Raw genomic sequence first — 26901 nt, 5'->3', positions numbered from 1 at the left:
GCTGTAAAAGGGACGTTATAGATTCATAGCTTCAAAATTTCCATTGGTATCATGACCTGTGACAAGCTTGGGGGAAGTAGTGATAGTGGAGAGGTTTTAAATCGTAAGCTTCTTTCCCGGAGTCCAACCCAGGTCTCTGCCACCTACCCGCTGTGAGCAAATCCCTTCCCAAGTTCTTAGTCTCCTGCTCTGTAAATGGAAATCTTGTTTTACAAGTTTGTTGTAAGAAATAAAATATTTAAAATGTTTAAATTATAGTATATCAAATATGTATATTCACATACATATATATTACACACACACACACATACACCTATTCTGTGAAGTTGCATTTAAAAGCGTTTAGTTTTCATGAATCTCAGTTTATAAAAAAAAAGGGAAAATTTATTTTACCCCATTACATGAACCCTTCTTTCAAACTAGACTCTAGGTTCTAGTGCTCCAAAGAGAGTAAGGCCACAGACAGAATACTGTATAACGAGAAACAAAAGAGGCTAAGCCTTAGTTGTACATTTCTGAGCATGGAGCCCCAAGTGATATATGTAATTTCTTAAGGTAGTTTTGGTTATACATGAATTTCTCCTTGTGGGCAAACTGACAATAGCTTAATTCATATATTAGGTAGGAGTGTGTGGGTGTGCGTGCATACATTAATGTGTTTGTGTGTGCATATGTATGTACCATAAATACCTCATACAAATATATATATATATATCCTTTCAAGCATACAAAAGTATGCTTAAAATTGCCTCGCAGATCATTCTGCAGAAAACGTAATCAGAAAAATGCAAGCCACTCTCATTTTCTTTAATTCTTTCCTTTAATTTTTTGCCATTTAAAACTCGTAAATTCAACAGACTCTATATTTATCAAACTAACTTGATATATGGTATATTTATATTGATTTGCATAAACAAGCTCCATTTGTCAGCAAATTGTACTTATACACCCATAGGTAAGTACAGCAGCACTGTTCTGAGTGCGGAGAAGATGTAATATGAAACAGACACTAGCTTATGATCTAGAGGAGACAAGACGTCTAAACATGTAATTATCTAAGTGTGTGCATGAATACAGTTCTGTAATTAAAGAGTGAATATGGGAGGAGGGGGATTTTGCTGGTGGGTTGGTGATGTTTACTTTTTTCTCTCCCATGCTATTCTGGCATTTTTCTTCCCCATACCTTGGGGCTTGAATTATATAATGCAAGGGCAGTCATTTAGCTTCTATATCTCATGGGCATAAACAAATAGTCATTCATATACATGCTATTTAAAAACTGGCCAGACATATCACTTCACAAATGAGACTGGGTTTTTCACGCTGCAAATGGAAAATGGTAGCACACAGGAGTAAATGGAAACAAGAAGGTGAGTGAACACTTCTGGGTTAAGTTCAGCTTGCATAAAAAGAACAGATCCAGGGGTGAATCGATAGGTGGTCTACAAGAAGAAACAAAGATGCAGCCAAGCTCCCATCCTTAATCAGAGTACAGGGTGTAGAACACAACCTGTGTTCCAAGGCCCATTTTCACGTCCTATTCATTCTTAATCACCAGTGACATATTTGGGGTTTATTTGTTGTTTTTATTGTTGTTGTTCCAAGCAAACGTATGTGTTAAGCAACATTTCTAAATGTTTACATTATATTCTCATAACAACCCTATGGAGTAAGAACTATTGTACTAACATCATCCCCATTTTACAGATGCAGAGACTGAGGCACCCAGCAGTCAAAGAACTCTCCCAGGCAGCTGGGATTCAGTCCCAGGAATTCTAGCTTCCTGGCTACCATTCTCAGCTATGAAAGTTGCACTGTCTTCTTAGCTGGAGCGTGAACTCTGCGCATCTGAGTCGCTGAGGGGCTGTGGATGGAGTGAGGAAGAAAAGCGGCTTTGAAAGTCCTCCTGTCTTTGGAGAACATGAAAAGAGAGGAGCAAACGAAGGGGGCAGCCCGGTGAGTTGTGGGAAGGCAATGGAAGCAGCGCATGAAGCGGAAGTGGGAGGAAAAGCCAAAGAGAAACCAGCCTTTGCCCCGCTCAGCTCCTTGGTGACGGGATCTATGGCTGGGGCTGGAGTGGGTGGAGCTGGGCGTCTCTGCTCCTGGCAGCAGCATGGAACTTCACTGGGAACTCGCAGCGCCCACCAGAGCGCTTTTCACAGCTGGCATGAAAGGGATGGTGGGGGAAGCATTCTGCCCTTCTGTATGTTCAGGAGCCCCTCAAAATCAATGTATTCGCCCAGCGCTGGGATTACATTCGGAGCCCCAGAGGACATTTTCCGCGGGTGCCTTTTACTTTATGTGTAAATTGCAAACAATGTCCCCTCGAGGACAACTGTGAGAGGTGTAGGATTTTATCAAGAAGTGGATTGCTCTGACGAGTTCTGTGAAACAGTAATGTCTAATCGAGGCGGTTCAAATAGAACATCCAGGAACTGCTTTTTTCTCTGACCTCGGATCTTAGCTTTGACTCTGCTCTAAGTGACTACAGAATGGGAATGAGACGGTAAGCACTTGACAGCTATTGGGGTAATGTCTCCCCACAGCACTTGGTATCGGGAATGAAAGAAAATGAAATTATCTTCCGTGAGCCAAACAACAAAATCGATGTACAAAGTCACCATGTTGGACATAGTAACGTGGTGGAAGATATTAACACAGCGCAAGTAATAAGGGTCCATTGGGGACCCCCGGAGAAGGGAAGGAAAGGGCAGAGAGAGCCAGTTTGCACACTCTGTCCCCATTGTGAAAGTCAGCTAAGCCCTGCGCTGAGGCCAGTGAACAAATCTGACTCACCTTGCGCTGCGAGAGTCCCAGGACACACTCACAGGCTCCATCTCAGAACAACTCAGAGGGGGAAGGGACCTTGGTCAAGAATGTTTAGTGTTCCAGGCCATGGGCGATGCTGGCCCTTTGTGGCTATGAATTTCATTCCTCTTCCTATATAGTCCCACCTCAGACTACCTTTTCATTAATGTCTCAAGGGTTTTCATTGATATTCTGAGGGGATCATGCAGAAGAGCCTTCAAGTTTCTTTGACAACTACCCACACAGTAAGAAACACACAACTCAGTGTACAGCCATGTGCATAGGTCCACACGTGCAAGTGCATGCATATACCTTTATGACTGAGATAAAGCTTTCTGAAACAAGACTTGCCCTTACTTTATTAATTAATTCTATTTTCTATTTTATTAATAATATATATGTATATATATATATAATCAAAATGCTTTTCCTAGAAACCAAGTTTTATAAGTGTCTAATATCAACCAGTATTAAAACCATGCTACCTTCTCATCTATTAACTAAAATGTCAAAAAATATCATCAAAACACTGCAGTTGACATAAGGCTCTCTCTCTCTCTCTCTCTCTCTCTATCTATCTATATATATATATATATACATACATACATATATATATATACATACATATATACATATATATATACATACATACATACACTGGCTGAGACCTTCTAAATCGATTCCAAAACCCAATAATGGCTCAAGACTAGCAATTTGAAAGAACACCTATGGTCCTGTGCAGACGTGTCACATGATCTTGTGTTGGGTACCCAGCCTTGTGTGTCACCATATTTTCTTCTTACAAGCCCTGAGAGTGCCTTATGTCAACTGTGGGGTTTTGATGATATTTTTTGACATTTTAGTTAACAGATGACAAGGTAGCATGGTTTTAATATTGGTTGATATTAGACACTTATAAAAACTTTGTTTCTAGGAGAAGCATTTTGATTATAGAAAACAAAGACTTCTGGGAAACGGGGCATGCTGAGCCTGTCCCCAGTGTAGAGCAGAATTATTATTATTATTATTGTGTTTTATGTTATTAAAGGACCATTATAAAAATACAAGCACTGTTTCATGGCTGGGACCCAGGGATGCAGGTGGTGGCTCCCCTGCCCGCCCCGGACTGGCTGCGCGTGCTATAGCAGAGACAGAGCTCAGGCTCTGGGAGACAGATTCGGGCTATAAACCTGATGTTCCGCTTCCTAACTCTGTGGCCTGGAGCATGCCATTGAAACTCTCTGACCTTCAGTTCTCTCATCTGTGGAATGGGTGTATGGCAAATCTATGGATTTTGTGCAGGGATTGAGTGAGGCAGCATTACATGCACATTCACTGCACTCTCAGTGAAGGTCACCTACCACGATCAGTGGTGCTTCATTCCTTCCTAACTTCCTTTCAATGTTTTGAAGTTTTTAAATATGGGTCAGGAATCCAACAGTGTCACGGGAGAGAAGAGTATTGCTCTGTTTTCTCTTTAATTCTCAGTGTCTCAGCATTGGATTGATCCTAACCCTTGATTCATGACACACTCTCATCATTGCAGGTTCCGGCATAGCCTGTTTTTGCTTAGTGAGTAAATTCATTGTTTTTAATAGTATTGTAAGCACCTAGGAGCCCATCACATTTCACCCAAGCAAGGACCTTGACAATGATCTTTATCACAGGTCACACTTTGTTACAACAGTTTCCACACTTCTTTCTCTCCACCCCCTTACCTAACCCCTTTGCCAATTCCCTTTCCTCAAGGCAATCTTCATTCTGTTTCTTTAATCCTTGTAGTCTCTAGAAATTCTGCTGTCTTGAATGGAGTAGCATTCTGGCCCATGTTAAGCTGAACTTTGCATATACCCTGGACCAATCATTCCTAAACCAGGCAGACACATGGGGTGGGGGCTGTCAGTATATTACACAAAATAGGGTCTTGGGTAGCCCTATGACCTGGGATTTTTATCATTGCCATTCTTCTCGTAGAGGGATTTTATCAATCAATGCTCCTCATTCCTGCCATTCTTTCCCTCCAGTTGTGTGTTCACTGTATGCCCTCCTCAGGAGAACGGCATATGGGGAGGGGGTAAGGGGAAAGTCAAGCACCCAGTACCTTGGTCTCTGTTTAGTTCTCAGAAGTTCAGTAGAAGCTATTCCAAGGAGCACTGGCCTTGGCTGAAGTGTGGCATGTACATCTAGACTAGGCTACCAGTTTCTAGATACATAGCTTCAGCAGGGCAAAGTGAGATGTCACTCACCAGCTTGGAAAAAATGTCTGTGAGTCTGGTTTAAAAGGACAGGAAAGGGATGGCAGAAAATTCTAGCTACACAAGCGTAGACAAGTAGAATGGCTGGCACGTCCCCTCTGCTTTCCCACTCCTCCCCTCTCCTCCTCCCTCAGCCCTGAGGTTGAAGAATGGTTAGATAATATCTCTTCATGGATAGTTAGCTCTTAATTATCCACTTTGTGGCATTAAAATACAATCCCAGGTTAGGTTCCCCTGCCATGCTCCATGTTCCCACGGTGCCATCTCCCTTTCAGACTCAGCAAATATATATATTCTCAAAACAGGAGAGAATGCAAACTCATTGTAAAATTAGCCAGGTCAACTATGCAAACATGCATTGCAATATTGTTTATAAATTCAGGATTATCTGAGCTACCACATTCTTCTCTGAAGATACTAATAATATTTTCATTTGAAGCCAATTTAATTGTTTCTTTGCTTTGTCTTCTCTAGGATAAATCATCTCACACACACTCCCCATCTATACCAAGAATAAGAACTACCCCACCTGCATCTCACTCCTAATGCACAGAGTATAAGCTGGAGTAAAGCCTGCCTAAGAAATCAATCCTGCAGAAATAGAAGAAAAATTCATCTTAAAACTTCTGCCTAGTATTATTAGAGGTAGATGACAATTTTGTTGAGCAAGATTCTATTGATATTTGAACGTAAGCCTAGTACATTTGGGAAGCACTTTTAGAGTCAAATTGGCTAACATTTATGCAATGAGGTGTAACTGGCCATACCCAACAGCTCGATGGTCATGATCCTTGGGAAGGAAGGAGGAGGGAGAATGCCTCCTCCAGGCACTGAGCAGGTTAGAAAGAACACAGCAGCCACAGCATGGCTTAGCTGTTGGAGAGGCAACACTCAGTGTTCACCATAAAGGAGAAACTGTGTCTTTCTTTCATTCAACCATCATTTTCTGAGAATTGAGCTTGGGGTTGGCATGGTGCTCAATATTTAGGATGAATAACACATAGCCCCTCCTCTTCACAAGCTGCAAGCCTAAAGAAGGTGAGAAAGCAACTATTCTAGCTTTGTGGGATCAGTTCAACAAAACAATTTACAAATGTATATGAGACATGCATAGCCAAAAGAGTGGAGGGAAGATCCCAGAACAAGTGATCCTTCAGTTGCATTTCCGTTAAGAATGCTTTGGTTGCAAATAATACAAAACACAAGCAACCAAGTTCAGGGTCATAATTTGCCAACCCTTTGTTTAAACAAATCAGAGTCTATTATAATTATGATATATTATATTGTATACTATATTATGATATAATAATTATGCATTCTATGATTATTAAATATACATTTTTATTAATATGTAATTAATTAATAATTACATGTTAATTAATTACATATTAATAAAAATATATAGACTCTTATTTCTTAATATATCCAGAAACTTAGAGGTATGTGATTATTGGTTCTGGCTCAGGAGCTCTGGTTGCTGTCAGGATCCCATGCTCTACCTGTGTCTGCTCTGTTATTCTTTGTTCTGGTTTCCTCATGACACAGATGACTTTAATAGGTCCAACATTAGGTTTGTCCATGTTCAAGCCAAGAAGACAGGAAAAGGCAACCCCAGAGCTCTCCTCTTGTGCCTGCTCCTTTTATTAGCAAGCAAAATATTTTCCCAAGATATGAAAATTCTAAGAAAGAATAAAAAAGAAGTCCTAAAGATGGACACTGTAATGAAATTAAGAGTGCCTTGGGTAGGCTCATTCAGAGATTTGACACGGTTGAGGGAAGAATCTCTAAGTTTAATATGATAATAGACACTTTCAAGACTGAAAAGCAAAGAGAAAAGAAGACTAAAAAAACAAAGAACATACTATTCAGGAACTGTGGGATAACTACAAAAATGTAATAAATGTGTAGTAGGAATACCTGGTGGAAAAGAGAGAAAGGAAAAAAATATTTGAAACAATAATGACAGATAATTTCCCCCCATATTAATGTCAGACATCAAACCACAGAGCCAGAATGCTCATAGTACACCAAGAAAGATATGTGAAAAAATAAACAAATTACACGTAGATATGTCATATTCTGACTCCATAAATTCAAAGATAGAAATCTTGAAAGTAGCCAGACGAAATAAAAAACCTTACCTATAGAAAAGCAAAGACAAGAGTTACTTCCAACTTCTTCTCACAAGCCATGAAACAATAAGAAAGTTGAATGAAATATTTAAAGACTTGAGTGAAAAAGGCCACCAATCAAGAATTCTGTACCCTGAAAAATTATTTTTCAAAAGTGAAAGAAAAAAATAAAGACTTTCTCAGACAAACAAAAATGAGAGAATTTGTTACAAGTAGGCCTGACTTGCAGAAATTTTAAAAGTTTTTCAGACAGAAGGAAAATAACATAAATCAGAAACTTGGAGCTACATAAAGAAAGAAAGAGCATCAGAGAAGAAATAACTGAAGGTAAAGTAAAACTTCTATTTTTCTTATTCTTAATTCATGTAACAAAAACAATTTGTTCAAAATAATAGCAATGTTGTATTTGATTTTGTATTCTTAGGTATATGTCTTATGTACTATATATGTATGTGCTTATGTATGCTGAAATTATATGTGAAATTAATAGCAAATAATACAAGGGATAAGAGGGAGGAATTAGAATTATTTTGTTATTATAAGATACTTACACCACTCATAAAGTGGTACAGTATTATTTGAAAATGGACTAGGATTAATTGTAAATATTTATTGCAAAGTCTAGGGCAACCACTAAAAAGGTTTTTATGTTTTTAAGCATGATTAATAGAAAAGAAAGAAACAAAATTATATAAAATGCTCAGTTAACACTACAAAAGGCAGAAAAACAAACAAAACAAAACAAAAATAGAAACAAATAACAAGGACAACAAATAGAAAACAGTAATAATAGGGTAGATATTAATCTGACATTATAATCACTTTGAATGTCAATGGTCTAAATGTGCCAATTGAAAGACAGAAATTGTCAGAGCAAATCTAAAAGCAAGACCCAACTTTATGTTGTCTGTGAGAAACCCACTAAACACAGAGATATACATAGAAGCATTCTCTATTCCTGTGATTAGTTCTCGGTCTTTAGTGAGCCTCTACCTCTTCCCTGTGCCTGGGAACTTCTTTATCCCCTCTTGGGTGTCTCAGGATGGCCAGAGGGAGCTGGACTGGGCTATTTCCCTCCCTCAGGATAGTTAGGCACTGGTAATACCCTAGCCAATTAGGCTCTGGGTAACTAGTTTATCCTAAGGGTAGGTCATGTTAAGAAAAAAAATTTTTGATAAAAAAATTAAAAAATGAAGAAGTAGAAGAAGAATAGAGTGCTCTCCAGATCCATCCATATTGTCACAAATGGCAGTATTTCAACTTTTCTTGTGTCTGAGTAGTATCTTGAGAGTATCTTGCTAAGTGAAATAAGTCAGAAGGGAAAGAACAAGAACCATATGATTTCACTCTTATGTGGGTTACAAAACAGAAAGCAACAAATAAACAAACAAAACTGATAGACTCAGTGTGGTGGTTACCAGAGGGGTTGAGCAGGGTTGAAGAGGGTGAAGGGGGTCAAATATACGGTGACAGAAGGAGACGGACTTTGGGTGGTGAGCGCACAATGCAGTATACAGATGATGTATTTTAGTATTGTACACTTGAAACTCATATAATTTTATTAACCAAAGTCATCTCCATACATCTAATTATTTTTAAAAATGGACTGAGTGTTCTGGCACATTTCAAAATCATTCCTTTCCTTTCTATTTACAGGAAGAAGAGGAATCTGGTTAAGTTTTTGGAGGTAAAACTCACAAAAAGTGTGGTGCTCTCCCCAGGACTGTGTGCCCTGGCATTTTTGACTCTCAAGTTGTAAGCTTCCAGCAACTCATCAATTACAGTCCAGGGTTTCCAATCCTGACCCTGGTTCCCACTGAGGCTTCCACTGACAATGAGTCTCTGCTCAGGTAAGCTGTGTGTCCCTGTATTTTCACATCTGACTCTTTGATCTCGGAGGCAGTGGTTTGCTTTTGTACTCCCCTTTCTTACAGATCTAAAAAGAGTTGTTGATTTTTCCATCATTTGCAGCTTTTTACCTATTGTTAGGATGCTGGGGTGGCTTCTAAGCCCCTTACATGCCGGACTGGAAACCATAGTGTCAGACCAAAGTTTCCACACATAAGACATACCTACTGGCAGCTCTAGGGCTATAGTTACAGAGCCCTGTCTCTGTTTAACTCAAAAATTCCCAGGAAAGGACACAAATTGTCCTGGTTGAGTCATATGCCCGAGAGGGCCTATATGGGAACTTGCTGTGCAATTTTCCCATAAACTAAAAACTCCTCCAAAAAGTAAATTTTATTAATTTTCTTTTTCCCTTTTTATTTTTTTAAGTGAGAGGAGGGGAGATAGAGAGACAGACTCCCATATGTGCCCCAACTGGGATTTACCCAGCATCTCCATCTAGGGCTGATGCTCATAACCAAGCTAATTTTAGCACCTGAGGTGGGGCTCCACAGAGCCATCCTCAGTGCCTGGAGCCAACATACTTGAATCAATTGAGCCATAGCTATGGGAGGGCAAGAGAGAGAGAAAGAGAGAGAGAGAAAGGGAGAGAGAAGCAGATGGTTGCCTTTCCTGTGTGCCCTGACTGGAAATCGAACCTGGGACTTCCACACACTGGGTCAATGCTCTACTACTGATCCAACCATCCAGGGCTAATTTTCTTTTTAAAAAGAATAAAGTAGTTCACATCTGAGTATCTACAACATATGATTGAATGGGGAGGGGCAAGTTTCAGAACAGCAGGTTTAGAATGACCTATTTATATATGTAAAAATGTCTAAAAGGTCATAACTAAATGGTTAAGAGTGGTACTCAGCCCTGGCTGGTTGGCTCAGTGGTAGAGTGTTGGCCTGGCATGTCAATTTCCTGGGTTTGATTCCTGACAGGGTACACAGGAGAAGTGCCCATACACTCCCCCCCCTCCTGCAGCCATGGCTCACCTGGAGCAAGTTGGCCCTGGGCACTGAGGATAGCTCCATGGCCTCTGCCTCAGGTGCTAAGAAAAGCTCGGTTGCTGAGCAATGGAGCAATGCCCTAAATGGGTAGAGCATTGCTCTCTAGTGGCCTTGCTGGGTGGATCCCAGTTGGGCACATGCCAGAGTCTGTCTCTGACTCCCCTCTTCACTGAATTTAAAAAAAAAAGAGTGGTTCTCTCTGAGGAGCAGAATTTAATGGTGAGAGGCAGGACATTTGTTAAATGGTGGATTTCCACTTTCTATTTAAATATTTCCTCATTATTTGAATTCTTTTTTAAAGCATGCATTACTTCTTATAATTAAAATGTTCATTTTGGAACAATGAAAAGATAGAAAACCAAATTGATAAATGAGTCTTCCTATGCAAGTCTCTATTGTTTTTCTTCTCTTGTCAAGAAGAACTAATGTCTTGCAGGTTATGTAAGTTAAGCCACATGATCCATGTAAAGCCACTTAGAATTCCTTCTCACCCTTCCAGTTGCCTCCCGGATCCAGTCTCCTCTTCCCTCCAGTTCCCCCTCTTCCCTGATGGAAGCCTCAGCAGTCTGCTAAAACCCTTTACTCTTGTTGCCCTCTTACAGCACCCACTCTGCCCTCCACTCTGCCACAACCACCCTCACCCCGCCCCACCCCCCTGTACAAGATGGTTACATTTTATGCAAAGAATGTATTCCTGGAGACCTCACATAATTCAAAACTTACATAACTCAAGCTTGCTTTTCCCAGAGGACCGGATATAAAGTGTGTGCAGGAGGGGAAAGCGGTCATAGAGGGCATAAATCTGCAAATGTTGTAATGTATATTGGCTTTAAGACTGCTTTCTATTTCCCCTATATTTTCTCTAATATTTTGAAGTGCTCTCTTTTAAATTAATGGAGAGCATCCTGGTGGTTGTTTGGCCTTCTCCATCGAGATGTAGCACATCCAAAGTTCTGTCCCAAAGTCCCTGACTTTCCCCCAATGCCTTACGCTCTACCACTTAACCAACCCTGGGTGACCTTGTTAAAGGACTATAGATAGAATAGGAAGAAGATACTCAGTTATAATGGCAGCAAATGTTCAAACAACAGAGGAGAAGCCATCAGGTCTCTTGCCGACATTCCCATGCAGGTAAACAGCTGCAGGTCACCAGGCACTCACACAGGGTTCCACGGCTAAGGGGTGCTGCCTTGTGGCCACACAGCAAACACACGCTCCCTCCCAATCAGCCACCAGCTCTGATAGTGTACAGTTTTCAAGGAGGGCTTTTCAGTTGTGAAAGGAAGGGGGTTTAAGTTAATTTTGAACACAAAGTGAGACTGTCCATGTGTTATATAGCTCTGGTTTAATTTCATGTAATGTCAATAAAGTGTATCATATATGCAGAAAAATGCCTGTTTTCTGTTTGTTTACATTTTTATTTTAATTAAATTTATGGGGGGAACACTGTTTCATGACATGATATAAGTTTCAGGTGTACAACTTTATAACACAACATCTGTGTACATCACTGATATTGCCAACCACCCAAAGTCCAGTCTCTTGTTGTCCCCAGCCATTCTGACCTTTATTTTCACCCATCTTGGTATCTTTTTATTAGTTTTAAATATAAATTTAGAAATAAAGATAATGCAAATAAGCAAAAATAAAATTTAAATCACCCATATTAACACACAGAGATAGTTATTATAATATTTGGGTGTTTCTTTGCAGGCTCGTGCTAATGAGAGTGTGTTTGTATATTTGTGTGTGGACATTTTTTTTCACCCAAGAGGGATGATTCAGTAATATTGTTCTGCAGCATACTTCTTTTACCTTAAAATGTCATTAGCCATTTCCTATTATTTTGTTAGGAATTTGATTGACGTCCCCAATATGACTGTTTCATAATAGATTGAAATAACCTTGTATTTTTGAAAACTTAGACTGTTTACAAATTTGAGCTATTGTGAACAATGCTGACATGCATGTTCTTATTGCTAAATCTTTGCAATCTCTAACGACTATTTCTTTAAAATAAAATTCCATTAAGTAGAGTTTCTGGGCCAAAGGGAATGAAAAACTTCAAGGCTTCAAGTCCGCATTGCCAAATCGCCCTAGGAAGTTGGAAACAATCTGTACTCCCCTCAAAAATATCTTCCAGTCACTGCATACTCACACAATGTGAGCCTTATAATGTATCTGTCTTCCAAATTTGGATTGTAATATAAGAAAACCCTGGAAAGACACCCATATTAATTCATTATATTTTAAAGATAACTTTCTATTAGTATAGCATGCTGGGAGCCCTCAGTGGACTCTGCTCAGTTGTCTTTCTTGTACTGAATGCACACAGGGTGTATACGTAAATCTCTCTTGGTACAGGACCACATAGAAACAGGCTCTTAATGTCAAAAAGCATTTATTAAATGGGCTGGCTGATAAGTGTATTTTACTTGCAGGCTTGTTGTAAGTTATTTGTCTTTCCTTGGTTTCCTATTGATGGCTTATTCATGGTAATGGATGGCATGGTTGAGCTCGTGTGTGTGTGTGTGTGTGTGTGTGTGTGTGTGTGTGTGTGTGTGTGAGAGAGAGTGTGTGCGCGCGCGCGCGTGCGTGCGCGCTATTTTGTCTTAATTGTTTAATTTTTAATTGATGGATATATGCTTCAAGCCCTTTGATGGGTGCATTTTATAAAATATTTAAAATCAATGAATTAATCTATGATACCTCAGGGACTGGATATATTAGGCCTTGTGGGGACTGAGTCTATTCTGGTGAAATGTAAAACATTATTCCTTGTATCATCTGGTGCTAAGTGACAGTGGCAAGGTCACTGGTAAATACAAACACAACGGGGCCCAAGTTCATGTGGGAGATAATTGTCTGCTCTTACAAGCCTATTTCTGTGTCTTCTATTTAAGGTTAGCATTTTACAACGAGTCTTGCTTAAAGTTCTCCCCCTTCAGGCATAAAACTCATGTGTATTTTGCTCTGTAACTTCCAGGCAAGACACTAGAATTAATAAGACAACAGCATTTCTCTCCCTCTATCTCTCTCTTCTGGGATCTCTGGCATTCTCTTAAAAAATAGTCAATCCTGCCTGACCAGGCGATAGTGCAGTGGCTAGAGCATTGACCTGGGACCATGAGAACCTAGGTTTTAAACCTCGAGGTTACTGGCTTGAGCATGGCTCATCCAGCTTGAGGGAGGACTCACCAGCTTGAGTGTGGAATCATAGACAAGATCCCAAGGTCACTGACTTGAGCCCAAGGTCTCTGGTTTGAGCAAGGGGTCACTCGGTCTGCTGGAGCACCCTTTCCATTAAGGCACATATGAGAAAGCAATCAATGAACAACTAAAGTGCTGCAACTATGAGTTGATGCTTCTCATCTCTCTCCCTTCCTATTTGTCTGTCCCTATTGTCTCTATCTCTCTCTCTCTTGCAAAAAAAGAAAAAGAAAGAAAGAAAGAAAGAAAGAAAGAAAGAAAGAAAGAAAGAAAGAAAGAAAGAAAGAAAGAAAGAAAGAAAAGAAAAGAAAAGAAAAGAAACAGTGAATCCCTTTAAGGGATAGATCCATCTGTTCATCTAAGTCATCCACTTAGAAAATGGCCAGTTAGTTGACAGACATCTCATACCAAGGATCTAGAGAAAGCCATGTGACAAAGATTCACAATTACTATAAAATTATATTAGCAAGTATATATGCTTCTCCCTTTGGACACTCCCAACTCCTTCCTTCAGTTACCAAAGGAAACCCCCTATGAATGCCTTTGTCTAAATTGGAGCTATTTTCTCAAGATGTTGGCTGCTTCTGCAGACTCTTACTAAGAGGTGATTATTGCCTTCTCCTAGGGGAGGGGTGTGCTAGATAATTTCCCTGCTGTGACAGGATCTTAAATCATTAACCCTCTCTGTCTGGCTCATTCAAATAGAAAGAGTCACTACCTAGAAAGTGTTACCCACTCCTCACCCACACCTTGATTAATGAAAATCTTCCCATCAATTGCTGCTTCTAGACAGTTTGCCTTTGAGTTATTATAAATATGCTGTTTCTTTTTCTTTTGGACTTTTTGCAGGTTCAAAGAAGGTCAAGCCAAAGAAGGTAAAGGGTGGACGTGAACAAGAAATCTGACTTTTGCACAGCGATGGCAATAATGTGATTGGGGTTTTGCCATAAAAATCCCAGTACTGACCACAGCACTGGCCATGGCCTTATCTGTACCTAAAGGTGTCAGCATACCCACGTGGGATCTGAATGCCCGTATCCTAAATTCCTAAACCGATTATCAAGAGGATGATGACAATAAATAAACCATCAAAGAAAAATCCTTCTTTATCTACAAGTGCAATAAACAAGTATTAAAGCCCTCTAGATTTGCTCCTATGTGGGCACCATTTCTTTGGCACAGTAGTGGCATCTTTCCCCCAGATCTACCTCTTGCTTCTACAATGATTGAACAGAACAGACCTAGAAATGCCTGCTCTAGCTTCCGACGGCCCTCCAACCTCTTTTCCAGCTGCCTCAATCTTCAGAACCATCTCAGCTATCCTTGGCCTCTGAGACCAGCCAACCTTTTTCATTTGTTTTTATTTATTTATTTATTTTCATTTAACTCCTTATCGACAAGCAACCATGCACTTCCAAAGTCATCATGCACTTCCAAAGTCATCAGAATTACTCCACTGAGGAGGAGGCCATGGTCAACCACTTGGTCAACCCACATCTGTGGGCCTCCTACACCTACCTCTCTCTAGGCTTCTATTTCAGCAGCGATGATATGTGGTTCTCGAGTGTGTGGTCCACTTCTTGGAGTTGGCTGAGAAATACAAGCACCCCCAAGCATCTCTTGAAGTGCAAAACCAGTGCAGCGGACACACCCTCTTCCAGGACATCCAGAAGATTTAGCAACGTGAGTGGAGGGAAACTCAGGCCTCCATAAAAGCCGCCAAGACCCAGGAGAAGGATCTAACCAGGCCCTCTTGGATCTGCATGCCCTGAGTTCTGCACTCCCTGACCCTCAGCTCTGTGACTTCCTGGAGAACCACTTCCTGCGTGAGAAGGTGAAACTCATCAAGCAGATGGCTGACCACCTGCAGGCTGGCCAGCCTCCAGGCTGGGCTAGGCAAGTATCTCTTTAAAAGGCTCACCTTCCAGCACAGCTAGGAGCCTTTGGAGTCCAGAGGCCTTTGAGGGTCCTATATGCATCCCCCTGATGTCTGGCTTCTGTCTGAGTCTGGCCCTGCAACCACTAAGCATCTTTTTAAACACTCTGGAGCCTTCTCCCATGCCTCTGATCAAATGGAAACAATTAAGCTTTTTGCAGAAAAAAAAATGACCAAGTGGATTGGGTTTCTTTCTTTAACTTTTTGTTTGTTTGTTTTTCTGTAGGTATTGAGCATTTTTAGAACTAGTTCTCTTCACTTATAGATCAAATGTTTGATTTTGAAAGCACCTGTCCCGGGTTAAAGGGCTTGATAAGGTGTTGAGAGAAAATGATGATGTTTGTAGTGAGGTGGCGGGAGAAGCACATACAGCTGCCACTCGGTGTCAGTGATGCCACCATGTCTGGTGTGGTTTAGGTTTACACTCCCAGGTGAGCTTGCTTTCCTGGAGGCAAAACAGCACTGTACAACTCATCACCTCCAAACGACCGTCCATCATAGAAGACTTTCATTCCACCCTGTTCCTTTTTCAGAAGTAAGACTCCCCACATCCCAAGATTTTGACAGAGTCAATGTTCCAATAGAAATTGGAATGAGCATTGCGTTCAAGTCACAACGTACAGCCAGAGACAAATGTTAGGTGCCAAGAAGCATGTGCTGTAGACTCACCTTTTGTGTTGTTGTGCTGACTCTTCTCCTGGACCTGTTCTGCCCAAGGTGGAGCCATCTTTTGTGAAATACATCACCACCAGGATGCTTTGTTCTGATAATGTATTACTAGTATGTCTATTGTTTTAATAATATTTTAAGGGACTACATTATGAGAGCAAGAACCACTGATGATCTATTATGGCAAGAATGATTAGTATTATAGGAAAATAGTCAACATATGAGATTTTGGAAACCATGATCTTGGTCTGTTTTCTACAGTTAGATAAATACCTCCCTAGATCCAAAGGCTCTCCACATCACCTCTCATTCAGGTACCAAATTCTATAAAACACCACTTGCTACATATTTTATAAACTCTTTATATATATTAATAATGTCTCCCATGGACCTTGCATCACTGCAAGCTCATTGAATCCAGTTACATTGTTTTAAGTCCTCCTCCTTATTTACCCCCTAACCATAGAAAACCAAGTCACATTCACCTCCAGACACCCAGAATAGCGTCTCATCTCTCATTACAATAATCTGAACTCCAGTCATTGTTCAACATTAATTATTGCCAAGGCTATATAGCATTTTCTTGCTACTTGACAGTTGATCTTCATCCTATCATTAACCTTAGGTCAATCTAATCCCAACCTCCATTTTCAGCACTATACAAACAATTTATTTTTGTATTATTTTTCGACCACACAAAGACAAACAATGTCAGACTGCTCCACATTGTTTTATGCATTATGATGATTAAACATTTTTAAAGACAGTCAGACATCAAAGTTTGTGAAGCACTAGTAGTCAATGAGAGCTCTGAAAATGAAATGTCATGGCAGTTGTTTATTTTTTTCCTGTAAGCGAATTATGTAAGGAAGGATTCAGAGAGAGGATAAGTTCAGGACTCAAAATATAATTTACTTTAAGATTACTCTCTTTATATGAGCCAAAAAAGATTTACAGTCAGCATCTACTATACAAAATTATCCACTATGTTATCAAGCACTATATATACTTTAGTATTTTTGAAGCCATGAGCAGAGATAATAGCAAAATTCAGACAATCATATCTGCTTATAAGATTTCTTTTTCTCCTCCCTCTTTGAAATCAGAAGTATGAACATATTGGAGAAAGGAAGCTGAAATTCCTGCTGAGAAATTTATTTGGTATTCTCTATTCTTCTTGACCTCATGCTTATATTGGAAATATCAGAAATAACAGTTTGACACAGCAAGGGCTATTGAAACAATAGTATTTAATGCATTTAACTGACAAGTAAGTAAGTGTTGTAAATATAATCAAAGCCAATTGAAAGTTAAAGAGATGTTTTGCAGAAGTTTGTTGAGTTCTCCTCTGCTAAGAAAAATATAACCCCCCCAAAAAAACCTGCCAAAAATAGAAAACTTAAGAAAGCATTCACTTAAAATTTTCCAGAAATTAAATACTTGCCCATACAAAAAAAGATGTTCTTATATTCACTCATAAAATATGATATAAGAAAATTGTTAATCAAACAAGTAAACAAATAAAAAGGAAACAAATAAAAATCCTCTTTAGCTATATACATTATTATACCTTTATTTAAATTTCAATATAGATGTAGCTTATCAAGCAGTTAAGATAAAAACCCAATGTTGGTTACAACTCTGCATAGTGACGTTAATGACATTACAGATGTTACACAACTGTCCAGGCTAAACACTGGTACTTTCTGTGTCTCTTGTTGCATTCGCCACAGAGAAGCTGAAACACCTTGACTTCGACGGGAAGAGTGAAAACATTTACCTGTTTCAAAACTATTTACTTTAGCAAGACTGAAAAATATAGTGTACTGTATATGAGATTCCTGTTTGTTTCCATGTAACTCTTAATGCAGAATGTAGGGTTGAAGCTACTTTACACATGCATCTTGCATTAAGATTAGAAATCTCTTATTCTCCTGACCTTGAACAAAAAGGGACTAATTTCAAATCTGCTTCTGAGTGATTTTCAGGGAGAGTGCCAGGGTCACCTGCTGGGCTCACGGAAAGTCAGCTCCTTCGGTTCCTAACGTATGTGCTGGTACCAATGGCTTTCTCACTTCCAGGAAGGAACGTGGTCCAGGGACAGGGCAAAAGTTCCCCTTTGTTGTTGAACTTAGGAATTGACAAAACAGGTGGGTAATAGGAAGTCTCCCTGCCATCCTGACAGGCTGACATTGGGCATCACGACCCAGTAGCCAGATCTGTCTGTCGTTCAGTGTGAGCTCATAGACAAAGAGACACAAGGCCAAGGCTTTTCAAAATCATATAGATTCTGGGATGGGGAGATAAGCCTACAATTACCCCTTAGCCTTGGGAAAAAAGAACTCTGCTCACTAAGGTCTAGAACTAACTGGAGATCAAAGCACTATCTTATCCCTCTATCATTAATTCTTAGAAAATTCAAATTTTAACAGGAAATCCTGGAAAATGAGTTAGAATTACTATTAAAACACTGAGTATAAATTGAACTACACAAGAACCCATCTAATGATGATTTTTGGCAGGAGCCTACTTAGAAATCAATAGAGAGAAAATCATTACCTTCTTTTCCTTCTTCCTCCTCACAAATTCTTCTCAACCCCCTAACCTCCGTCTAACTGACTTTTGGATAACATACAGGTGTGGGAATCTTGATGTGGAAGAAAAGGGCATGTGTGAGATCTTTAGCAGCTTTTGGTAAAAGATGCTTTTGTTTAGATCACTCAAACCTGCCCCAAACAGCTGGCGCTTCTCATAACAGATGTTGTTAAAGATTTCGTTGGAATCTCAGAAACTGAATGAAAACTCTCAGTTCAGTTAATACTGAATTTTGAAGTTATTTTAAGCAATTTCATAGTCAAATGCTGAGTTTTTCTACTCAACGATGAATTTCCACATGGTGTTAAAAGCATTTAAATTCAACATGCCAAATAAAAATGCTATTGCCATGCATATGTACAGGCATGTTTTTATAATATGTACCTGTGTTTACAGTTGTTAAAGTGGAAAATAACACAATAACTAAGGAATATTAATGCAAGAATTAACTGTGTTTCATATCCTCATAACTGTAAACCTACTTTTGCCCCACCCTGTATATGTCCACACACCCTTGAAGAATGGGAATTTCCATGTAGATTTGACAAACCACGAGTGAAGAGGCTAGTCTACCAGAGCTTGTCTACCTAAGGAAGCAGGATCATGACCTTCACCAATCCCACTGCTGCCTTAGGAACAACAGCTCTAAAGTAAACAAAGAAGGGGCTACACCTTGATGTGTGCAAACAGAATGTGTGATGACAAATTCTCTCCAGGTTCATGGAACCACTTTGTGCAATTCTGTAAAATGACACCCAGAACCTTGTTGTAAGACTGCCTGATGACATTGGTGGCTGTGGAAGAGGGGAAGATCAGGGATGGGAGAAATGGATGAATGTGGGCAGAAGGTACAAATACCAAACATCCAGTTAGATAGATGATAAATAAGTCATGGAGATTTAATGTACAGCATGGTGACTAGTTAATTATACTGTCCTGTGTATTTGAAAGTCACTAAGACAGTAGATCTTTAAAGTTCTCACCATAAGAAATAAAAATTGTAACTATGTGAAGTGATGGAAGTAAACTAGACTTATCATGGTGTTCATTTTGCAATATACACAAGTATCAAATAATCACATTATGCCCCTAAAATTAATGCAATGTTAAATGTCAATTATATCTCAATAAAACTGGGAAAAGGAAAAGATATCCTACCTTACAAACCCTGGAAAGGCCGACAGGTGATCTCGCTTAAAAGTCTTTTAGCCTGACCTGTGGTGGCACAGTGGATAAAGCGTCAACCTGGAAATACTGAGGTCGCCGGTTCAAAACCTTGGGCTTGCCTGGTCAAGGCACATATGGGAGTTGATGCTTCCAGCTCCTCCCCCCTTCTCTCTCTCTCTCTCCTCTTTCTCCCTCTCTGTCTCTCTCTCTCCCTTTCTCTCTCCTCTCTAAAAATGAATAAATAAAAAAAATTTTTTAAAAAAGTATTTTAAATGAAAATTCCAGACCCTGGCTGGTTGACTCAGTGGTTGAGCATCAGCCTGGTGTACAGACATCCCAGGTTCAATTCCCGATCAGGGCACATAGAAGAAACAATCATCTGCTTCTCCATTCCTCCCCCTCCCCTTCTCTCTCTTTCCTTCTCTCTTCTCCTCCCACGGCAATGGTTCAGTTGGAGCAACTTGGCCCCAGGCACTGAGGCACTGAAGATGACTCTATAACCATGCCTCAGGCACTAAAATACTCAGTTGCTGAGCAACAGACTAAGGGCCCAAACAGGCAGAGCATTGCCTGCCTGGTAGGGGGCTTGCCAGGTGGATCCTATCAGGGTGCATGCAGGAGTTTGTCTCTTTGCCTCCTTGCTTCTCACTTAAGAAAAATAAAAATTAAAAAAAAATAAATTAAAAGAAAAAAAAGAAAATTCCATAAGGACACTTTGGTGTAGGTAAATATAAAATATGAGTGTGGAAAGAAAGGTGTTCTTAAGCCTATGGCATTGAAGAAATATTATACTACACAGCCTTCTCTCCAACTGCTGACAAAGAGCTGGTGTTGATGGACAGAGATGGGCCTCTTGCATGCTGGGTAAAGTGATGAGTTCTGGCTGCAGATGAAGTTGAGTTGAACCAGACCTAGAAAATTCTGGGACAGAATTTCACTCAAGAGTGGTCACAAAACCTCAACCTCTCATCAGTGCCCTTCCCCCAAGTTTGCCTTCAGTCATCACATCCTACAGCTCACATTATAAACCTGTATTCACAGGCCAACTTGAACACAAAGTTCCATTTTCATGCCATCTGTACTCTGTTGTACAACTTGCATGCACACATTATAACCTGCTTGCACAAATGTTGTTCTAGTCATTCAAACATAAACTTGATAGTAAGGCAAGTTAAACAGAAAAACAAGAAAGGACATGGTGTAAAAAAAGCAAATAAAATATAAACTAATCTCTCATTAAGCTTTCACTGAGCACTAACTATGTAACCAGCTCCAATAAGCCTCAAACCACATTGAAAATGAACTCATGGATGCATTAAGGTTCTTGATACACATTTCCAAATGGCTTTCTAAAAGGATTCTGATAATTGGCACTTCCACAAACAATGTAAGAAAAACCCCATTTCACTGTCTGTACTGCATTAAATTAAAATCTTAAGAAAAAACTGTTGCACAAATTGTATATTACATACCCCCATGTCCCTGTGTCTTTAAATAACTGACATTTTAAATGGCAGATTAGCTAGCTGGTAGCCTAGACAATGGAGCCTCCCAGCTTTAAACAGCAGGCACAAGTTAGGTGAGCCATAGATAGAACTATTTTGGTCATTTTCCCATGTAAGCCAAGGAATTTATGACCACCTTTCATTTAACTCCAAAAATCTATAGATTTGAAAATTTCCTCACACAACTCCTGATTTTCATGTGATGACAATCATTATCTTCCCTCCCATTCTCAGAGACCTGAGCTCCACCCATACCCTGGTGAAGTGAATCTATGTGCCCATAGTTTTATTAGATGACCCAAACACCATGGCCAAACCTGATTGGACAAAAAGGGAGTACCAAGTCCAAGCTGAGCCAATCAGATTCCTCCTGAATATTTGTAGTTGGAACACTTTAAAAGTAAGTCTCTGCGCAGGAGGGAGCAGTCAGATTGAGTCTAAATTTGGCATCAGGAAAAGTCAAAGCCGACATGGTGGGGGAACAGAAGTGGAGTGATGAGTGGGGAGGTGTGCAGAAAGTTGAACTGGAGAGACTAGCACAGAGAAGAGAGCACCAACCCTTACAGTTGTTTTCCTGGTGACTGCATGGTTCCTGTGAATTTTCCCCTTACTTCCTGCCAACGGTTTCTAGGCAATCTCCCTATGTCTTAAAAATAAATGTCATTTTTTTAGTTGAGCCAACTTGATAAGAACAAATTCTCTCCAAATATTCATCTCCCAATTTTAAGATGCACTTTAATCAGGATTTATCATACAATCAATATGCACATTAAATGTAATGGGGGTCTTTCTCTTTAGAAAGTTATTAGATAATGGTGTGTCTTGCGTGGGAGGCACATCAGAACCAGAGATTGTAGAACGTAAATGAGGAAAGCCAGGTTGGTCATCCATGCTCCAGGTTAAAGGGATCCTAGTATGTGCTTTCAAGGAGATATAACCAGAGTTTAAATCTCAAATTGCCAAATATGTTTAAAGAACCAAACGGAGAGACAAGGTTTATTATATTATCTGAGCTCTACATTTTCAAACTAATAAAGTCATTTGTCACCAAATGGTCTATACAGATTGTCCCATCTGGATTATCACTACCATTCCCTAATAGCATAGTGAATTTTTTAGAAATTGTTTTTCTAGATTTTTAGAAATGAATCTTTTCACTACTACTAACTTTATCCAAGAGGAAACTGTAAAATGAAGGAAAAAGTTTTCTAACTTTGATGATCACCAGAATTTGACTTAGAAACTTGTAGCTCTCTCCTTAGACAGACAAGTGGTCTGATTTAGGAATTGAGTGCCACTACTGATTAATACAAAAGCCATACCTTCTTACGCCCTTTCTGCTTTTAACTCACCTCCCTTCTTCCCACTGCAGAATGGAGTCAAGCAGCATGCTTTAATCTAAGGGGAGGGAAGAGAGGGCAAAAACCCCTCTTGGACACAGATAGCAATGTGGTGATTGCCGGAGTGGGGGAGGAGATTGGAGAGGATAGAGGGGGAATAAATGGTAATGGACAGAGACTTGAGTTGGGGTGATGAACACACAATATAGTGTATAGATGATGTGCTATAGAATTGTGCACCTGAAACCTGTATAATTTTGTTAACCAGTATCACCCCAATAAATTCAGTAAAAAGGAAAAAAAAATAAGGCATCCAGGAACTGGACACACAGAGAAGACTGTCAGGAGCATGGAGAACACCTCACGCAGAAAACCATTCTTAAAGGGAACCACATGTGTCGGGCATCTGTTTGCCATCCCCGTGGTAACTGGATTCCACGAGGCCTAATTTCTGATGGAAGCAAACCAAACTATGAATGTACTCAGGGAACTCCACCTGCTGTGCACCTTTGTTGCTTCTTCATGCCTGTTCATCAGCTAGTGGTGCTTCCTAATTTCTAAAACCCTCTAAAAATGTATAGTGAGAGAATATTGTTGAAATCCAAAAGATAAAAATAAACATTCATACAGTATTGGTAGCATCATGCAAATCCTTTCGCTCATTTCTATTTGAGCCGAAGTTTGATATTTACTCACATAAGCAAAAGATTAAATTATTGTAACAGAATATATTTTCTTCCCTGTTGGATTAGAATAATGCATAAAGATATATAATGTATGCTATATAACATATGTATAACATATAAATATATAATATATTATATTACCTACGCAACATATATTATCTATATAATATATATTATTCTAATATTATATTATATTTATCTATAGTGAGAGTGCTTCTTCATTTACGTGTTCTCTGTCCAAAGGCCTGCAGACTTGAGACAGAAATGGAACCAGTCAGCACCAAAATGAGGAGAAAGCTTGAGCTCTGCCTCATGAGCCACCACAAAGCATACTCCGACAAAATATACAATCCAGGATAGACCTTTAGGGTCGCTACTTTCCCAAAGAAGATGAAATGAACTACCAGAGCACTTTTCCTCTAAATCAGTGGTCCCTAACCCCCGGGCCACGGACTGGTACCGGTCCGTGGGCCATTTGGTACTGGTCTGCAGAGAAAGAATAAGTAACTTACATTATTTCCATTTTATTTATATTTAAGTCTGAACGATGTTTTATTTTTTAAAAATGACCAGACTTCCTCTGTTACATCTGTCTAAGACTCACTCTTGACGCTTGTCTCATAAGTTTGACAATTATATTTTAAAATACCACAGTTTTTACGTCGGTCGCATAATTTTATTTTGTGCATTTATCCATCCCACCCTAAAGGCCAGTCCGTGAAAATATTTTCTGACATTAAACTGGTCCGTGGCCCAAAAAAGTTTGGGGACCACTGCTCTAAAAGATGCAGAATTTGGGACCATGTGAAAATGACTTCCCCGATTGGACTGCTGGGACTGTGGGAAGGATGGAACTTTTCCCTCCCCATCAGGTTCTTTCGGCTGGTCTAATGACCAAATAGACATGAGGTAGATAAACAAGAGGACTTAAACCAAATTTAATACATACAGATGTATGGAAATCCTGCATGCCTGAGAGCATCGGAGCCCCCACGTGCACAAGGGGTTCAATGACAGCCAGGGAAAATGCGTGTCTATGACATTCTGAGCTGCGGGTGAGGGAAGGCACCGTCGGGCTTCAGAAGGTCCTTGCAGGGAGAGCACCTGTTTGGTAATTAGTAGTTTTCCCTGCCCTAGAGATAGGTCAAAGAGGTTATCTCTGATCATCTCTTATTACGGGCAAGACTCCTAATTCAAGTTCTAGGTAACTAAGGGATGGGCAGGAGTTTCTCCTGAGCCTGCAGCGCAAGTTGCCTCTAGCGTAAAACAATCTGTACACCACAAAGGCACAGCCTCGGGTGACTTGGTCTGAACCCCCACAGAGCTCAGAAATGGTCCAAGTAAGGAGTGACCTCTTCCGAATCCAATCCTTACTGACACTTTCCAGCTGAAGTCCATATGTCCCCCGTAGAACTTAGGTTGGTGGCACAGTTCCTGCTGAGAAGCTCATAGAATCGAGCAACATGGGCAGAGACTTCTCCATAATGTGCTAAGTGCACTTTATGTCCCCTGAAGGAGAGGTGGCATAGGAGGTGTGGTAGGCAGGGGGGCACAACACATATATAAATGAGGTAAGGAAGGGCAGCTATATCTGGAGAAAGTTGAGAAGACTGTAGTTTTTCAGCAGGGGCAAGAGATAAGATGACTAAAACAAGACTTGAAGAGCTACAACTCTCCAATGCTAGGATTTACCCTAAATGCCCTATGAAGCCAGATGATGTCCCCAAACAGGGGAGTGATGTGAAAAGATTCACTTTTAGTAAGATAATTTGCCAGTGGACTGTCTAGGAGAGAGGCTGGATGCAGGAAGACTGATTGGTGATGCCAAAGACAAAGAAAGAGGCCGACAAATTGGCAATGAGGACAGAGAACATGCATTAACATTGAGAGATGTTTCTGAGGCAGAATAGATAAAGCTTAGATGGGGGGTAGGAGAGAAGGAAACCCTGAGAACAATCCCAAGATTTTCAGCTTTAGTAAGTGCTCAGGTAAAAATACTGGTAACCAAAACTGAGCAGCACAAAAGGTAGAGTGGGAAGGGTGATCACCTGTTTGAGATATACTAAATGTTAAATACCTGGCAATATTTTTAATTTTGTTTGTTTTTCTTTAAACTTCAAAACATCCCACATTTACAGAAAATCTGTTAAGTCCAGTACAAAGGCAAAGAAATTCTTTTTTCTCCCTAAACCCTACTATGTCCAAATAAGTTGCTGACCTGATGTCCCCGACTCTTCAGCGTGTATTTTGTACAACAGGAATATTCTCCTGTATCAATAGAAGAAAGCCACAAAAGTAAGAAAGTAACTTGCTACGTTACTACCATCCAGTCCTCAGTCAAGTTTTGTGAAATGTCCCGTCAATGACTTCTAGCAGAAGAATCCTGTTTGGACTCAGGCGCTGGGTTCAGCTGTCCAGCCCTTTCTGTCTCCTTCTGTCTGGAACAGTCCCTCAGACTCTGCTTGCCTTTCCTGTCCTTGTCTCCTTTGGGCTTACAGGTCAGTTATTTGTCCCTTATTTTGGGTTTGTCTGATGTTTCCTCCTGATGAAATTCAGGTTCTGCATCTTTGGCAGGAAAATCAAAGAAGCGATTTTATGTTCTTCTTGTGTCTTATCAGGTGGGGAATGATTTCGATTTATCCCATAACTGATGATGCTTGCTTTGATCGCATGATTAAAGTGGTATTGGCTAGTTTTCTTCACTTTCAAGTTCTTCTTTTTCCTTATGTCATTAATACGTAAATTTGCTAGTAAGTCCTCATCAAACTTTCAATGTTTCCATTCATTAGCTTATATCAGAACGGATTCATGATTTCTTTGTTCTGTTGGTTATAATCCATTACTATCATTATTTGCATATGTGCTTAAACTGTCCCAGATTGGGCCAGGGGAGGCCCCTTCAGGCTGGTTTCTGTGTCCTTTGACATGCGCCTCTCACTCTTTGAACACTTCCTTGCTTCCTGCCATAAATAAGATCCTCCAGGCTCATCTTATACTTTTTCTACCAGCCCTGAAATCAGTCATTTCTGTAAATAGCCTTGATTCCTTTTAGTGGAGAATATTACTCAGAAGCTACATTCTGGAAGCTAGACATTTTGTATTATTGCAGTGTCACTGTTTGGGTCCCTCTCAGGAGACAGAGCTACAGAATATATTATGTATGTACATACATACAAACATACAAACCTAGATGGTCTGACATTTGATTTTTTGTTTTCTGTTTGTTTTCTCAGTTCTTAATTTCTCTTTTTTGGCTTGCCTTCCTGTGGATTAAACATTGTCTTAGACTTCCACATTGATTTAGCTGAAGCGTTTAGAGTGTACCTTTTCATAAAGCCTTTTTAGTGTTTGCTCTTGGTGCTACACTATATACACATAACTTACCAGTCTACTGATGTCACCATTTTACCAGTTCACATGAAATGTAAAAATGTTAACTCCTGTTAGCTCCCTTCACCCTCCACTGTTTATAATGTTTTAAAATGTCTTCTACGTACATTTAGAATTTCATCAGAGAGTGTTATAATTCTTGTTTCAACCATCAAACATAATTCAGAAAACCCGAGAAGGAAAGCCTCCTATATGTACCTATATTTGTGCTTACAATTCTCTTTCTTACTCCCAGAGTTCTCTCTTTTATCGCTGCCTTCCTATTTGGAGAAATTCCTTTAGCCGTTCTTTTAGAGTAGGTTGGC

At 39.8% G+C, this 26901-nt stretch overlaps 1 pseudogene; it reads left to right on the top strand.

Annotated features, from left to right (window-relative positions):
- The first annotated feature begins 14733 nt into the window (after positions 1 to 14733).
- LOC136388213 (ferritin light chain pseudogene) lies at positions 14734 to 15245 on the top strand (annotated as a pseudogene).
- The last annotated feature ends 11656 nt before the right edge of the window (positions 15246 to 26901 follow it).

This window comes from Saccopteryx leptura, chromosome 1 (genome assembly GCF_036850995.1).
Source record: "Saccopteryx leptura isolate mSacLep1 chromosome 1, mSacLep1_pri_phased_curated, whole genome shotgun sequence".
In the NCBI taxonomy this organism is placed as follows: Eukaryota; Metazoa; Chordata; class Mammalia; order Chiroptera; family Emballonuridae; genus Saccopteryx; species Saccopteryx leptura.
This window is presented reverse-complemented; position numbering and strand designations above follow the sequence as displayed.